The sequence below is a fragment of the Balaenoptera physalus genome (assembly GCF_965194825.1).
Source record: "Balaenoptera physalus genome assembly, chromosome: 15".
NCBI classification, from domain to species: domain Eukaryota; kingdom Metazoa; phylum Chordata; class Mammalia; order Artiodactyla; family Balaenopteridae; genus Balaenoptera; species Balaenoptera physalus.
Genome location: NC_138894.1, coordinates 2611347 through 2622111, shown reverse-complemented (window position 1 = coordinate 2622111; position 10765 = coordinate 2611347). Strand labels below are relative to the sequence as shown.

At 39.4% G+C, this 10765-nt stretch overlaps 1 long non-coding RNA gene across 7 annotated transcripts in view; it reads right to left on the bottom strand.

Moving 5' to 3' along the window:
• The window catches only part of LOC309643647, a 245578-nt gene that overhangs the window by 19151 nt on the left and 215662 nt on the right, over positions 1–10765 (bottom strand). The window contains exon 10 of one of the 7 annotated variants that reach the window (XR_014253934.1): positions 1471–1887. The exons of the other annotated variants lie outside the window; for them this stretch is intronic. This is a non-coding gene — a long non-coding RNA (uncharacterized lncRNA). Of the gene's footprint in view, positions 1–1470; positions 1888–10765 lie in introns of those variants that run through there. 7 annotated transcript variants of the gene reach the window in all.

The window sequence follows — 10765 nt, the reverse complement described above, 5'->3', positions numbered from 1 at the left end:
AAGAAGTAATCTGTTGACTTGCTATGTATTAGTATTGGAAGTGAGATTGAGCCATTTGTAAGGTGAGATAGCTACACACCAATTAAGCTTAGTGAGAGGCAAACCACACCTCCTGATAGTAGTAAAATTAGAAAAACGAAACCACTCGATTTTGAATGTTAGTTAATGAGGATGATTTAGTGTCAAGAGAGCTACTCTGTGGCCCTTTTTTGCAAAAACCAGTCTTAGGTACTGGACAGATCACCACTATAAATCGTATATAGTGAATTTTAAAATGCAGAAGAAAGGAGAAAGTAAAATTAATCCTAAAGGGAAGAAGGACTTAATTTTAACATTTGGTGTCTACATAACTTTCTTGACGTTGGTCATTAAATATTATTTTGCTCCTTTTCTGGAGTTAAAAAAATATGTGTATATTTATATGTAATGGTTTGTATCCATTTTCGAATTTTAAATGCTTTCCCATCAGTCACATTATAGAAATAACTGGAGCTGCGTCTACAAAAGCAGAGTGAGCTGATCAGCGGAAAAATTATTTAAGCATTTGATCCAGTTAAAGAAAGGCAGCCTGAATTATTCAAACTAAAGCACTTTTTCCAAAAAATATTTCTTTTTTTGTGATTCATAGACAAAGTGAAAATTCAGTGTTCGACATTAAGTATAAAAGTTGTGTTTGGGAAGCTAGAATTCCTTTTTTTACTGCAACTGTCCAAAAGCATCAAATAATACTCTCCTTTGTTATTAAACATGAATTAAATTTACAGGGTAATTTTTAAAACGTGAAATTAAATAATTTTATATGTTGTCATTCCCATATTTTTAATGCTTTATCCAAGCTTGGTGGTGAATGTGACATTGCATTCAGAATCTTTACAAAACATCGTATGTAACCTAAATGAAAAGGGAATTTTTTTGTACCCATCTCTTTGCTCAGAATGGAGTGCTTGGAAAGGAGCACAGTTTTGGAACGAGCAAGTGTGGGAGTCCCAAGTTTCTTGGACATGGGTTGAGAGAAGAAACAGGGGCAGGAAACACAGTTTTTAAAAACTACAAAGGTGGAAATTTTTGACAGGTAAAGGTAATTAATTGACGGGGACTGCAGCTCCTGGCAAATGAGATACTTCATATGTGCCTCTTTCCAGCACTCTACCTGAATAATTATTTTCACCCACTCCATCATCATAAATTTTTGTTTCAACCCCTTTAGGCACATGCTTCCATAGAAACACATCACCCATGTTATAGTAGAGTGAAACAGGGAAGTATGGTCTCTACCGATATTATATTTTACAATTCTGTTGGGCAACAGTTGTCCAAATGACCGTATTTAAATCCAGTGAAAAAGAATTAATACTAATAGTGAAAATTTCTTCCATTCCATTCATTTTGTAATAGTAGAAAGATAAAGGGGAAAAAGCATTTACCTTGTCCAAGATATTAAAAACTAGAAACCTTAAATAATTTAAGCTAATAAATAATGTTCTGTGTTTATTTAACTTATTCTTTCTTTCTTATTCTCAAACTAGATATACAAAAAAAAAACTAGGTTAGGGTAAAATACATCAGTAAATGGCTAAATATTAGCAAGATGATTCTTTTAAAAGGACAAAAAAAAAGTTGAGGATCAAAAGGAATGAAACAACAGTCGTAGGGTCTTTACTTAGGATCATTTACACACAAATCCCCCAGTTTCTAAGGAAGGAACAAAATTGTGAAACATGGTAGACAATGCTTTATGCCCATCATTTGCTCTGTCTCGACATCATGCGCATGGCTTTGTAGGCTTCTGTCTTCCCTCCGTGGGCCTAATTTTCAAAAACCCGTTCTCAATGAAAATAAAAGAGCAACATCTCAGACACTGGGTGTATTACCCTTTGGAGGCAATACCTGTGGATAAAGTGTTAGAATAAAACACATATTTTATTTTCATACTTTTACAATAAGTGTAACATGTTTCTTGTGTCATTTTAGTATTTCTTTTCACACATGCTTTTCAAAATATCAAGCTTGTAGCCGGACTGAAGTGTTAGGAACAAACTTTCAAACACTCCATGTTAACATCCGACTTCATTGCTACACTTACAAGTAATGAATTTGATGTGACTATCAAATGACTGTAAGCTTGAAATAAGTGAATCTAATGTAATGGCTGTTAGCTTTTTTTATTTGGAAATAATGAACTAGCACTGTATTTTAAACATAAATGTGACTTTTTCTTTTTAGTCTTTAAGAAAATTTACTCTGGTATAATGTATAATTTATTGTAAGTTTGCTACTGAACAGACAGATACATATAATAGTTCTAAACATATATTTTTGTCTGTCAAAGTATTATATAAATTGTGCTTAAAATAAGTAGATTTGCAACTGTCTGTGTAAATGCTTTAAATGTAATGGTACTGTATTAAATTGTGCTGGTGCAATTCAGGATATTATTGTCTAGGTTTGGCTTTTTGGGGCCCTCTCTTATAAGGAATATAAATAGTGCTGCAAGACAGTAATGCACTGGAATTGAAGTAAACCATCTCATTACCGGAACATATGAAAACGCTAAATGGAAATGCTGCACCTCACATAAATCTTGGGGCAATATATGATATCATAGCTCCAAAAAATATGAATTATTTTGCTTGCAAAAGAAGTTCTATCACTGTACCCAGGCCTCTCTTTAAATCAAAGAAATCAACAGACATTATATCTATATCGTTAATATCAAGAAGATCTGCTTTTTAAAAACCATAGTAACTGATAATTATTGATTTAGGATATGCAACCAATCGTTAGGCGATGAACTGGTTCTTTTTGTGCTCCAAGTATATACTTCATATCTCTTATCTAACTCCCTCAGGGGTCTTTAAAAGTATAATTATATAAACTCGCAGAAGAACCTTTGCCCCTTACAACTTAGTCATAAGCATTTGTGCCTACAGATGTATACAGGGAGTAGGGGCCTCGAGTAATCTAAAAGATGAATGAAGAAAAGAATAAATAGTTTTGGCAGGAAACTATTAACCAACTGAGATAACATCAGTTTGGTCTGCCATATGGACACATTTCTGGAGAGCATATATATTTGCTTTATCACAAATCTATACTATAGGGGAAATTATTAAGAGCTAGAAAAGAGAATTTAGAATATGATATTGGAGCCTGTAACTGCCTTCTTCATTTTGACCATTGTATTAAGAGAGTTTAATTTGACCATCAGCATTCTCCTAAGACAGATATTGTGAGAGAAATCCAGGGAGCTACAGGGTAATGAAAAATGATTATTTCTTCCTTTTTTATACAATCATCTAAAGAAAAACTCCAAAATAGTGAAAACAGTCATGTCATATTACTCATATTCCCTGAAGTCAAAGAGTGTATGGAAATTTTATGTTGATTTTTAGTTGGAAAACTATGGTTACCTATTTAAAAGAAGTACTGCATTATGTATTTTGAAGCCAAAATACTCTGTTGGTTTAGTAATTTTTGATCTAGAAGTAGTTAAAAACTAGTTAGGACTAAAGGCCTAATGACAGAGTAGTGGGTTTTAATGAAAGGAGTAATTGGAAATATCCCCCTAATAGTGCTGTGAATGCAGCTGAAGTGGGCCACAGCACAAGAAGGGCTCCAGGAATCAGACTCCTGGCTTCTGGCCTGAACATGGATGTAGCTGGGAGAATTACTTAACTCTCTCGGGCTCTGTTTTGTCCTTTTAAGGCTTCTGATTCAGATCATCTTTAAGGTCTCTTAAATCTCTAAATTTTGACGACACCCTAATTTGGAAACCCGGGTAGGGACCACAGCATAACTTGGGGTCAGCAGACAGGAGGGAGACCACAGAGTAGGACACATGTGGCTTTGATAGCAGCTCTGCCTCAGACTGAGGGTCTCAACAGCTGTGCAATCAGGCCGAGTCTCTGAACCTCTGGGGCCTCAGTTTCCCAAATGAGGGTCACAGTTACCTGTCATTAGGCTGAAATTATAGGATACGTAAGAGACCACATGGTAGAACACACCTTAAAAATGCAAAGATATAGAACTATAAACAGAGCTCTCCAACTGAGAAAACTGTGACAAAGCATATCTAGCTACTTGGGAAACCATTCTGACTTTGAATCTTGTCATATTCAGCTAGTTTTAAGCATGGATTCTAAGTTAGGGATGAAGAAAGGAGAGTCATGTTTTAAAGTATATTGAGCTAGAGATCATATTTGCTCTATTGGGCTTTTCAAGGACCTAATTTAACAGAATTTTAGTGCTGCTCTGAATGCACCAAATTGTGGATCGCGTATGAATATGGCTGAACTAGGAGCGGCGAAGTCTATGGAAAGCTGACCTCTATTCATACTGGGATTTTCAGGCAATACCACCTCCCAAGAGTACTTTGTACTGAGAATAAGGAGTAGAAAGTCTACAGGACGTGTGCAGGTTTGGAAAAGTCATTTTAAAATTCTTTAATTTAGTTGCTCTGTATATTTCTGATCATTCCATTAAAAAGCATCATGATTCAAACAATTCTTTACAAGGTAATAAAAATTATAGATTGAAAAAGCAAATTTTGTTCTTCAAATACCACCCAAAGCTGAACTTCAAAGTCAAAGAGTGCTGATGAAAACCAATACAAATTAACATGAAATTTAAAGACATCAAGGTCAAGAAAGTATTGCAAACCATATTACTCTATGTAGGTTAAAATGTCCCAGGCCTAGATGGCCAAGGGCATAAAATATAAGCTCTGACTTAAGTGCAGGGAACAATCTGGGTTGAATCCATGCAAGGCAATCACAGTCGCACCACATTTGTTTGTGTTCTCGGAGCTTGAAGAGATACAATGGACGCTGCAGCCTCTATTTTCTGCTAATCAACAGTAAGTTGAAATTTAGCCTTCAGAAAAAATCTGACCTACATAGGCTTCCATTTTACAACAACTTTGTTTTCATATACTTCAGTTTTTAGAGTAAAATTTCTTTTAAATGATGCTATGTTTGGTAAGTATTTCCCACATTTCATTTTTCAGAAAGAACTAGAGATTTTAAAACATAGTATAAAATAAAAACATCTATGTGTGTGTCTGCTTCACGCACATTTGATTCAGTCTTCTATTCCTTTTACACCTAGTATCTACAAAACAATTCTGAGATCACAGTTATTTAGAAAGATGGCTAAAAAAAACTCTAAAATTCACTTTATCTTCTAATTTACGAAAAAAATTCGAGACTTTTAAACAATGATGTCTGAAGTAAAAGCAAGTTTTCAACATTCGTTGAAAATGAATTAGGGCTTGTACTTTCTAGCCTTTACCACCTCCTGAACCAAGGAGTTAGGAGACACAGCCCTTCACTCCTGGTTTTGCTCCTGTTTGATCTTCAATGAGCTAATTGACCTGTCTTGGCCCCAAGTCACTTTCTATAAATGATGATCTTCAGGGCATCTCTCTGGCATGGAATTTAACAACTACATGAGTCTACAGCTCCACTCCATATCAGTCCAGACGTACTTCATTACTCATCCTAGAACTACTCAAATTTGCTTTCCAATATCTCAAATTCAGTGTTTTCTGAGAACTGAAGAATTATGGAAATGGAAGAGTACTTGTGGTGATGGATCTGTTCTGTATCTTGATTTGGGTGAACGGGATTTAGAACGGCTGGCAGAGAAGGGGGACCATGAGCATTAGCTGTGACCCTGGAACCACGTGCGGTGGTGCGGCTGTAGTTGGTACCATTTGCTTTCCTCTCCCAAGTTTCCCCCAGGAAAAGAGATCCACTGGAATCCTGAAAGACTCACTTAAAACTTCTGGACCCCTCAGTAACGCTTGCCTACTCCCTCCTTCCAAGTGGTCCTTCAGAGCGCATTGAAAGATACCAGTGAAGGATCCTCACCAACACCTGAGTCTGCCTACTCAAATATTAGAAATTCCCTACTATTCAACAAACATTCATCTTGTTGGGCAAAATCTGCATTTCCCTTAAACTTGATCTCTGAAAAAAAAAAAAAAAAAAAAAAAACTTGATCTCTGTAACAAACTGCAAAGTTAAGCTTCCTTTCCCCCAGTTTTGATTGAAAACAAAACCGTAATTAGAAAAGACACATGCACCCCAACGTTTATAGCAGCACTATTTACAATAGCCAAGACATGGAAGCAACCTAAGTGTCCATTGACAGATGAATGGATAAAGAAGAGGTGGTACATTATCCAATGGAATATTACTCAGCCATAAAAAGAATGAAATAATGCCATTTGCAGCAACATGGATGGACCTAGAGATTATTATACTTAGTGAAGTAAGTCAGACAAAGACAAATATCACATGATATCACTTATATGTGGAATTTTAAAAAAATGATACTAATGAACTTATTTACAAAACAGAAATAGACTCACAGACTTAGAAAACAAACTTAGGGTTACCAAAGGAAAAAGGCGGGGAAGTATAGTTAGGATTTTAGGATTAGCAGATACACACTACTAAATATAAAACAGATAAATAACAAGGACCCAATGTCTAGCGCAGGGAACTATACTCAATACCTTGTAATAACCTATAATGGAAAATGATCTGAAAAATTATATATAGATATAGATATAGGTAAAGATATATAACTGAATCACTTTGTTGTATACCTGAAACTAACACAACATCGTAAATCAACCATATTTCAATTAAAAAAATAAATAAAAGAAAAAAATAAAATAATTATCATGAGAAAAAAAGATTACACGGTCAATTACCATTTGACAAATAGAAGTTGCAAGTTTTAATTCCGTCAGCCACTTTGGTTGTGACTAGTCTTAATTTTTAGTCCTCTATTAATTTTCTAGTATATTAAAATCCCACTCTTTTGTTAAATGTAATTTGCTATAAGAATCATACACAAAAGCCTTTACTACTGTAATCTCAGCTAGAAACCATAGAAATATATAATATATAACTATAAATATATGAATATTTCAATCTGTACAATGAACCTGTTGTATTTTCTTCTTTTCTAAGTAATGCAAAAAGATAAAGCTATAAGGATAAAGCTATAAAGATAAAGCCTATAGTTATTTGTAAGTCTTAGACTATCATCTTATTGACAGTAAACAAAAACGTGGATGGCGACAATATGTTTTCTTCCACAAGGGTAATTTACTGAAAAATTGAAACATTAGGGGCTTCCCTGGTGGCGCAGTGGTTGAGAATCTGCCTGCCAATGCAGGGGACACGGGTTTGAGCCCTGGTCTGGGAAGATCCCACATGCCGCGGAGCAACTAGGCCCGTGAGCCACAACTACTGAGCCTGCGCGTCTGGAGCCTGTGCTCCGCAACAAGAGAGGCTGCGATAGTGAGAGGCCCGCGCACCGCGATGAAGAGTGGCCCCCGTTTGCCACAACTAGAGAAAGCCCTAGCACAGAAACGAAGACCCAACATAGTAATCAATCAATCCATCAATCAATAAATCTTTAAAAAAAAAAATTGAAACATTAACCTAAAAGGAGAGGATATTCGGGATTTAGGTGCTTCTGTGGCCAGTTTTGCCATTATGATAATACTGGATGTATTTTTTGACACTTGACTCATTTCAAAAAATGTGAAGCAATATTTCTGCTGAAACTCATATGCTTATGGCTTCGTGAGGTTCTCACAACAATATACCCACTGTGACTGCTAGAAATCTACCACAGCACTAAGCAGTGACACTGGAGGAGACGGGATATTAACCAAAAATCCCCAAAGAACCCCAAACTCTAACTCGAGTTGGTAAGGTCAATGTCTCTACTTCTAAGCATTTCACCAAACTGCATTGCTTTACAGTTTCTTGAAGTTGATTTTCTTCTGCTCACCCTGAAGTCAGCCAGTCCTGGGAAGAAGGACCTGCCTGAATAGATGCAGCAGTAGAATAGAATAGAATAGGAGCAGCAGTCTCCATCCCTAAGACTTCACCCAGCAGACCTGGTGTGTAGGCAGAAACAAAGGACACGCTGAGCACAACCAAAGCTTGGCCCATCAGGGGCTGCTTGACTGTTACATTCTGAGCATAGAAGCCAGAGAGACAGAGAGCTGTCCCTGGGGGGCCTTTCAAAGAGCCAACCCTTAATAAGTTCATCACCTGCCTGGGGACAGACACTTAAATGGCAGCGCCGTCACATGGACTTATTTGTCCTCCTCTGTAACTTCCCAGGACGGAGGCCAAAACCCCTGGGTGAGAGCTGCCCACAGGAGGGCGGTGGAGCAGGATGGAGAGAAACTAGGGCTGCATTAGCCCAGAGCAGCATCTTAGCTCCAGGGAGCCCAGGGCAGAGAAGCCAAGCTGCTCGGGGAAGGAGCCCCCTGCTTCACTGGGATACATTTTGAACTCTGCTCTTCCAGAGTGGCAAAAAAAAGGACTCTCTTCAAAAGGGGGTTTCTTCTGCAGGGTGTGTTTTTTAAAGACAGTCTACAGACACACACTCTCCAGAGGAAAGCTTTTGGTGAGCATGAATACCTATGCTGTGCAAACTGCTTCAAGTCGCTTTCAAAATTTGCAGGTGCAGACGATCACCTTTCAGCCTGTATTAATTATCTTTGATACCTGCTGATCCCAAATGTAACAGGCAGACTGAGAGGAAAGGTATTTGGTTGTGTTGCTGCTGTTGTTTTCATTTTCTACTCTACAGATGATAAAACTAGTAGAAAAAACAGGAAGCGATACTATGACACCTAAGTGTTAGCACCAGGCTGTAGGGATGGGTTTCTCTGGGAGCTACCTGTAAAAATAAGCCTATTTTGCTTATGAGAAAAGATTATGTACATCTCCAGATATAATACGGAAGTTTATTTTGGAGATGTGATTTTAGTTCATTTAAGTTTGCACAGTGTTTGCAGTCTCCAAGTAGAAGAATGGTGTCCAGACAGACGGCAGGAAAGGCTGACGTTTGGAAAAACAACTGGGCCGTGCACTGTTTCAATGTAAATGCCGAGGCTAAAAAGTCATGCCAAAGTTCTGGGCTGTTAAACATCCGGAACGTGGCTCTGGAAGCGGGAGGCCTGAGGTGGGGCAGCAGAGGAAGGCTGGGAGTCCCTGGGCTAAGTCCTCAGGGAGTGAGGGAGCTGCAGAAAGTTCTGTCCGCTATTGATTATCCAACAAGAAGAGGGATTATGACAGGAAGGTTTTGACTTCAAATAAAAAGTCTGCAAGAGGGAGAACAAGGTTTTCAAAGAAGCCGGGCTCTGCGGGTTCATAGCGAAGTTCCAATCCAGAAAACCACAAAGAAAGTCTTAAAGGAGAACCAGGGACCAACAGAGGAAGCATTTTCAGAAGGTGTAAAGGTTTCAGTGGATTACGATGGAAAATAAAAGGACTTTAAGATGCCTAGAAACTAATCGAAGGATCCTGGCGGAGGAAGCATGAAGTCCTAGGGGAAGGAGAATTTCCCTTAAGGGGGAATTCTCATAATTTCCCCTCTGTTACTCCTCTGGTGAAAAGGTTTTCATAGGTTATACCGTCTCTGCTAAAGGAATCGGGAACTTCTGCATCCACTCCTGGCGCAAGTGTTAAAGGTACAAGCGATATCCCTTAATCTGCTCCTGCCGGGGGGCCAAGTGGTGCTGGAGGTGAGCTCAGGGGACACGAAAAGTGGGCTTCACTTAACTGTCCCCTCCTCCAGGGAGTCTCCTTCCTCCGGCAAGCTCGGAGGTTTAGGGTTTTACTTCATGAAGCAAGATAATAATCCACTGACCACAATAGCCAATAGTAGCTAGTATTTATTCCTTGTAAAAAATAACAAAAACACCAATTTAAAAAGTAACTACTATTTATTAAGCCATCACCCTATGCCAGATTCTGGGCTACACCCTTCACATATTTTTAATTTATTAAATACTCCCCAGACGTTCCTGTTAGAGATGAGAATCTGAGGGCCAGAGAGGTTAAAGAAAGGCCCCAGGACCACACCGCCAAACCTAAGGAACATGTTTCAGAAAGAGCAACATGACGCTGTCCCGCAGGCTGGACTGGGGGGGCGGGGGGGGGGCGAGGTTGCTGAGTACCTGCTCAGCTGGGGGTCAGGGGGAGGGGGAGTCCAGCTCCCTCCTCGCCTCCGCCTCCGCTCTGAAGCCCCAAAGGCTCGCACAGCCCTGGCTCTGCTTCTCTAACTCTCCGCCCTGGATCTGTTAGAATCTCATTTTTGCCCCAATACGCCATGCGAACGCCTCTCGCTGGGGTCACCAGCAGCCTCCTTTCAACCAAATCTGATCATACTTTTCAGGCTTTGCCTTCCTGGGGACTTCGCCTCCTCAGGCACTGCATTTTGTTGCCCACCCGCGCCCGCCCCAGTTCCCGTGGCCCCTCGCCCCTTCGCGCTCCCTGACAGCACCGTTTCCTGGCTCTCTTGCTAGTTTTGTGTCCATCCTACACCCTGCGCTGTGGGGCCTCCTTTGAAAGCCCCTTCCCCGCCCAGAGCTTCCGAAATACCGGATTCTGCCTTTGCCCTTTTTCCTTGTAAATATCCTCACTAGGTCACTGCATCCACGTTTTTGGTTTTAACAACCACCTACACCACAGTATTCCTCAAATCCTGATTTTTAATCCAGATTTCTCAGTTCTATTCCTACTGAAAACTTCCACAGACATCTCAGATTCTTCTTGTTCAAAGCAGAGCTCATTGAGTTACTTCTCCCTGGATAGTCTTTCCTAATGCATGGCAGCCACACCCACCCAAGCCCCCAGTCAGAGCCTTGGGTCACCACTCACCGTGCAGTCACCAAGCCCCTTTGATCTTTCTGCCCTGGGTTCCTCCCCTGTCCCTGCTTCTC